This window comes from Hordeum vulgare, chromosome 2H (genome assembly GCF_904849725.1).
Source record: "Hordeum vulgare subsp. vulgare chromosome 2H, MorexV3_pseudomolecules_assembly, whole genome shotgun sequence".
NCBI classification, from domain to species: domain Eukaryota; kingdom Viridiplantae; phylum Streptophyta; class Magnoliopsida; order Poales; family Poaceae; genus Hordeum; species Hordeum vulgare.
Genome location: NC_058519.1, coordinates 162,006,716 through 162,013,096, shown reverse-complemented (window position 1 = coordinate 162,013,096; position 6,381 = coordinate 162,006,716).

Below are 6,381 nucleotides of genomic sequence, written 5' to 3'. Positions count from 1 at the left end.
ATATGTCAACCACATATACTTATCAGAAATTCTATAGTGCTCCCACTCACTTCTTTGGAAACACAAGTTTCTCATAAACCCTGTATAAACCCAAAAGCTTTGATCAACTCATCAAAGCATATATTCCAACTCCGAGATGCTTGCACCAGTCCTTAGAAGGATCGCTGGAGCTTGCATGCTTGTTAGCATCCTTAAGATCGACAAAACTTTCCGGTTGTATGACATACAACCTTTCCGTCGAGGAAAACAATGTTTTGACATCCTATGTGCAATATTTCATAAATAATGTAGCAACTGCTAACATAATTCCAACAGACCTTTTGCATCGCTATGAGTGAGAAAGTCTCATCATAGTCAACTCCTTGAACTTGTCGAAAAACATCCTTGCGACAAGTCGAGCTTTTCCTAATGGTGATGATTCACCATCATCGTCTGTCTTCCTTATAAAGATCCATCTTTACTTAATAGTCCTACGACCATCAAGTAGTTCTTCCATATGGATTCTCTCTCGGATTTCATGGCCTCCAGCCATTTGTCGGAATCCGGGCCCACCATTGCTTCTCCATAACTCGTAGGTTCATTGTTGTTCAACAACATGACCTCTAAGACAGGGTTACCGTACCACTCTGTAGTAGTACGCGACATTGTTGACCTACGAGGTCTGTACTAACTTGATCCGATGCTTAATGATCACTATCATGAGCTTCCACTTCAATTGGTGTAGGCGCCACAGGAACAACTTCCTGCGCCCTGCTACACACTGGTTGAAGTGATGGTTCAATAACCTCATCAAGTTCTACCACCCTCCCACTCAATTCTTTCGAGAGAAACCGTTCCTTGAGAAAGGACCCGTTTTCTAGAAACAAACACTTTGCTTCCGGATCTGAGATAGGAGATGCTCCCAACTGTTTTGGATATCCTATGAAGATGCATTCATTCGCTTTGGGTTCGAGCTTATCAGACTGAAACTTTTTCACATAAGCGTCGCAACCCCAAAATTTCAAGAAACGACAGTTTAGATTTCTCTAAACCTCAGTCTATACTGTGTCATCTAAACGAAATTACGCGGTGCCCTATTTAAAGTGAATGCGGTTGTCTCTAATGCATAACCCATAAATGATAGTGGTAATTCGATAAGAGACATCATAGTATGCACCATATCAAATAGGTCGCGGCTATGACACCATCACACCATGGTGTTCTTGGTGGCATGAATTGCGAAACAACTTGCACATTGTCTTAACTGTGTACCAAAACCCGCAACTCAGATATTCATCTCTATGATCGTATCGTAGACAGTTTATCCTCTTGTTACGACGAAATTCACTCTGAAACAGAATTGAACCTTTTCAATATTTCAGACTTGTGATTCATTAAGTAAATACTCCTGTATCTACTCAAATCGTCATTGAAGTAAGAACATAATGATATCCACTACGTGCCTCAGCACCCATTGGACTGCATACATCAAAATGTATTACTTCCAATAAGTTACTATCTTGTTTCATCTCAATGAAAACAAGGCCTTGCTCATGTGGTATGATTTGCATGTCACAAGTGATTCAAAATCAAGTGAGTATAAAGATCCATCAGCATGGAGCCTCTTCATGCAATTTATACCAACATGACTCAAGCGGCAGTGCCACAAGTAAGTGGTACTATCATCATTACCTTGTATCTTTTGGCACCAATATGATGAATATGTGTAACACTACGATCGAGATTCAATAAACCATTGAAGGTGATTATTCAGGCAAATAGAGTAACCATTATTCTCTTTAAATGAATAATCTTATTGCAATAAACACGATCCAATCATGTTCATGCTTAACGCAAGCATTAAATATCAATTATTTAGGTTTTACACCAATCCCGATGGTAGAGGGAGCGTGCGACGTTTGATAATATCAACCTTGGAAACACTTCCAACACGTATCGTCACCTCGCCTTTAGCTAGTCTCCGTTTATTCCGTAGCTTTCATTTCGTGTTACTAATCACTTAGCAACCGAACCGGTATCCAACATCCTCGCGCTACTAGGAGTACTAGTAAAGTACACATCAACATCATGTATATCAAATATACATCTGTCGACTTTGCCAACCTTCTTATCTACCAAGCATCTAGGGTAGCTCCGCCTCAGTGACCGTGCCCCTCATTACAGAAGCACTTAGTCTCGGGTTTGGCTTTAATCTTGGGTCTCTTTATTAGTGCAGCAACTGTTTTGCCGTTTCACGAAGTATCCCTTCTAGCCCTTGCCTTTCTTGAAACTTAGTGGTTTTACTAACCATCAACTATTGATGCTCCTTCTTGATTTCTACTTTCGCGGTGTCAAACATCGCGAATCGCTCAAGGATCATTGTATCTATCCTTGATATGTTATAGTTCATCATGAAGCTCTCACAGCTTGGTGGCAGTGTCTTTGGAGAACCATCACTATCTCATCTGGAAGATTAACTCCCACTTGATTCAAGCGATTGTTGTACTCAGACAATCCGAGCACACGCTCAACGATTGAGTTTTTCTCCTTTACTTCGTGGACAAAGAATCTTGTCGGAGGTCTCATACCTCTTAATAAGGGCACGAGCATGAAATCACAATTTCATCTCTTTAGAACATCTCTTATGTTTCGTGACGTTTCAAAACATCTTCGGTGCCTTGCTTCTAAGCCATTTAAGTATTTTGCACTGAACTATCGCGTAGTCATCAGAAACGTGTATGTTGGATGTTCACAACATCCACAGACGACGCTCGAGGTGCAGCACACCGAGTGGTGCATTAAGGACATAAGCCTTCTACGCAGCAACGAGGCCAATCCTCATTTTTACAGACTTAGTCCGCAAAGTTGCTACTATCAACTTTTCAACTAAATTTGCTCTAGGAACATATAACAACTGTAGAGCTATAGCGCAAGCCACATCATAATTCATAAAGACCTTTTGACTATGTTCAAGATAATTAGAGTTTAACTAATCAAATTAATTTTAAACTCCGACTCAAAAAGTACATCTCTCTAGTCATTTGAGTGGTACATGATCCAAACCCACTATCTCAAGTCCGATCATCACGTGAGTTGAGAGTAGCTTCAGTGGTAAGCATCTCTATGCTAATCATATCAACTATATGATGCATGCTTGACCTTTCGGTCTCATGTGTTCCGAGGCCATGTCTGTACATGCTAGGCTCGTCAAGTTTAACCCGAGTGTTCCGTGCGTGCAACTGTTTTGCACCCATTGTATGTGAGCGTTGAGTCTATCACACCCGATCATCACGTGGTGTCTCGAAACGACGAACTGTCGCAATGGTGCACAGTCAGGGAGAACACAATTTGAGCTTTGAAATTTTAGTGAGAGATCACCTCATAATGCTACCATCGTTCTAAGCAAGATAAGGTGCATAAAGGATTAACATCACATGCAATTCATAAGTGACATGATATGGCCATCATCAAGTGCTCCTTGATCTCCATCACCAAAGCACCGGTATGATCTTCTTGTCACGGGCGCCACACCATGATCCCCATCATCATGATCTCCATCATCGTGCCGCCATCGAGGTTTTCGTGTATGCTATGCTATTACTACTAAAGCTACGTCCTAGGAATATAGTAAACGCATCTGCAAACACAAACGTTAGTTTAAAGACAACCCTATGGCTCTTGCCGGTTGCCGTAGCATCGACGTGCAAGTCGATATTAACTATTACAATATGATCATCTCATACATCCAATATATCACATCACGTCGTTGGCCATATCACATCACAAGCATACCCTGCAAAAACAAGTGTCGGGACACCGATCCTAAGCCATAGGAATCCAGCCTGTAACACATCGCATCTCTTTGCGGTCTCACGCACGGTTATCCCCACGGCTGCAGCCTTACCTTAGCCGGGACCGTTTGCGCCTTTTGACTCGCGTATGCAATTGTGTCGCTAGCAATCCAATGACAAAGAACCCGGATCGACATGACTAGTCATAAACCAAAGCGGCAGTTCCACACAGGGACAGGCATACATGACCCAAAAAGCAGGTGTCGATCACCAGCGAATGTAGACGAGTCGTAGCAAGCTACAAGGACTCCATTACATCGCGTGACATTTCCCCAAAGGGACAGACACAACAGCTAAGAAGGACACATGCCGGTCAACCAATGTGTCCGGAGCAGTAGCGAACTACCATGGCTCGTTGGAATCACAAAGGGGCATTTCCCTGTAAGGAGTGCTGCTAAAGCCTACGGCTAGGTATTCGAACCCCATACATATCAAGTAAAACACACGTACGCATGGCATACCGATATGCATAGATACATCGATGGCATCACAACATAACCATAAACATACAATTTTATTTAGAAGGCTCGGAAGATCCACACACATAATATTACACAGGTAGGGGTCTCACGACCCATCATCATGATTCATACACACAAGTCTTACAAGCGAGCGGAAGAGTAAAACTGTCTGAGTACAGACAGATGGAAATATAAAGACACATGGCCTGACTATCTATAGACCCATCCTAGGGCCAGATCGTAGCTGGGATACCATCTACTCGTCGTCGTCGATGTCTAGGTAGAACCCACCATTAGGGTCATTAACAACCTCTGCAACAATTATTAAGCAAAGGTGAGTACAAAAGTACTCAACAAGACTTTAGGAAATCTATCTACTCATGCAATGTATCAACAAGGAGTTGTGGGGTTTCATGCGGAAAGCCAGCATTTGACTCTTGGCTAGACAACTTACATTTTAAATAGTTTTGACAACTTTGATTTCTCGCACACGAGTCCACTAACACCACAACAATAATCCATCGTGGAATCATTCCGTCTCCCTACGAAAATGCCGTCCACGACACTCACGCTTATCTTGACAATTTTATGAGTAGCCATTATAGTTATCTATGAACAACATATGTTTCCAAGTAGTCCATATCCGCGGACGCGGCTATTCGAATAGATCATAACCTTGCAGGGGTGTACTTCTTCACACACGCTCTCGCCACTTATCGCCATGTGCACGTCATGCACCTCGGCAACCTTCAAGCAGAAGCCCAGCGAGGGAGTCGGCCATGACCGTTAACCACGTTAATACTTAGTCCAAGTCTATCGCCTATCTGAGGGTAACCCGCACGGAAGTCCAGCCGAGGTTTCCGCCACGGGCCCAAACGATGTGCGCAGGGTTCCCAAGCCCACCATCCGGGTGCCACTTGGTACACCGTGCCACTGCCTACCGCAGCATAGCCCACCTCTAAGGTCAGCGCTATGCACGGCCTCCAGCATGACTATAAACACCAGAAACTACTTGCAACTCCTGGACCGAGTACTAAGCGATTAATAAGTCGAGCGGGGTCATATTTCAGGGCCCAACATGTGGTTGTATCTCGTCTTGGATTACATACACGGAACTCAGGTCCTAAGGACGGTTCCAATGAAACAACCCGCCATGTACTCCTACATAGCCTTTCACCGGTACCTTTAACAAATCAGGTTCAACACACAACCTTTACTTACTGAACACGTTTCCACAATTCTGTTCATCACCCAGATGACAGACCATACACAACTCTAAGCATAGCATGCATAGCAGGATAAGGCACATCATGGCTCAAGCATCCACCAGGTATGCTAGGTTGCAAGGTTCAGCTATTTACTGTGACAAGGACATGTCATGCAAAGGAAGTGGGTTCAACTAACGTGGTAAAAGCAGTGAAAGCATTTTGATCTAATGCAATAAGTAAGAGCAGGAGCGAGAACATGGGATTTATCGGGATGATCAAAATGGTTGCTTGCCTTGTTGCTCAGCAGAGGGATAATATCCGTCAGTCGGATATTCGGTGGAATCCGGAGGAGCGGAGCCTACCGGTAAAAACAACATCAATCAATAACAATCATATGCAACAAGATGATGCATGAGCATGGCATGAAAATGAAAGGTGGTAGGCTAATGTAGCTACCATTTCTTAAGTTGAAGTTGATTTGAATCAAGATTCAAATATCACTTCAAACAAGGTATTTTCAAATACCCTTTTAATTGATTCGACCTGATGCTTAGGTAATCTTGTTTTAGCATGCATGAAGATGGTATTTTGAGGTGCTGATTGTTCTTGATCATTGTTTGGTCATAATAGTTGAAGTGGAATTCAAATAGGTTATAAATTCCAACTCCAAACTATTTAATAAGGTTATCCTATTCGTCATTTTATCTGTTTGGTGATGTTAACATTTTCAAACATGTTTGAAAATGTCAAAATTAGATTCTTTGGATTTTTATGATCATTTTTCATATATAAATTATTTCCATTGGAGTTAAAAATTAATTTCTATGATTTTTAGAAGTTTTAGGCATTTTCTGGAATTGTTTTAAATCAGAAAATCTCTTT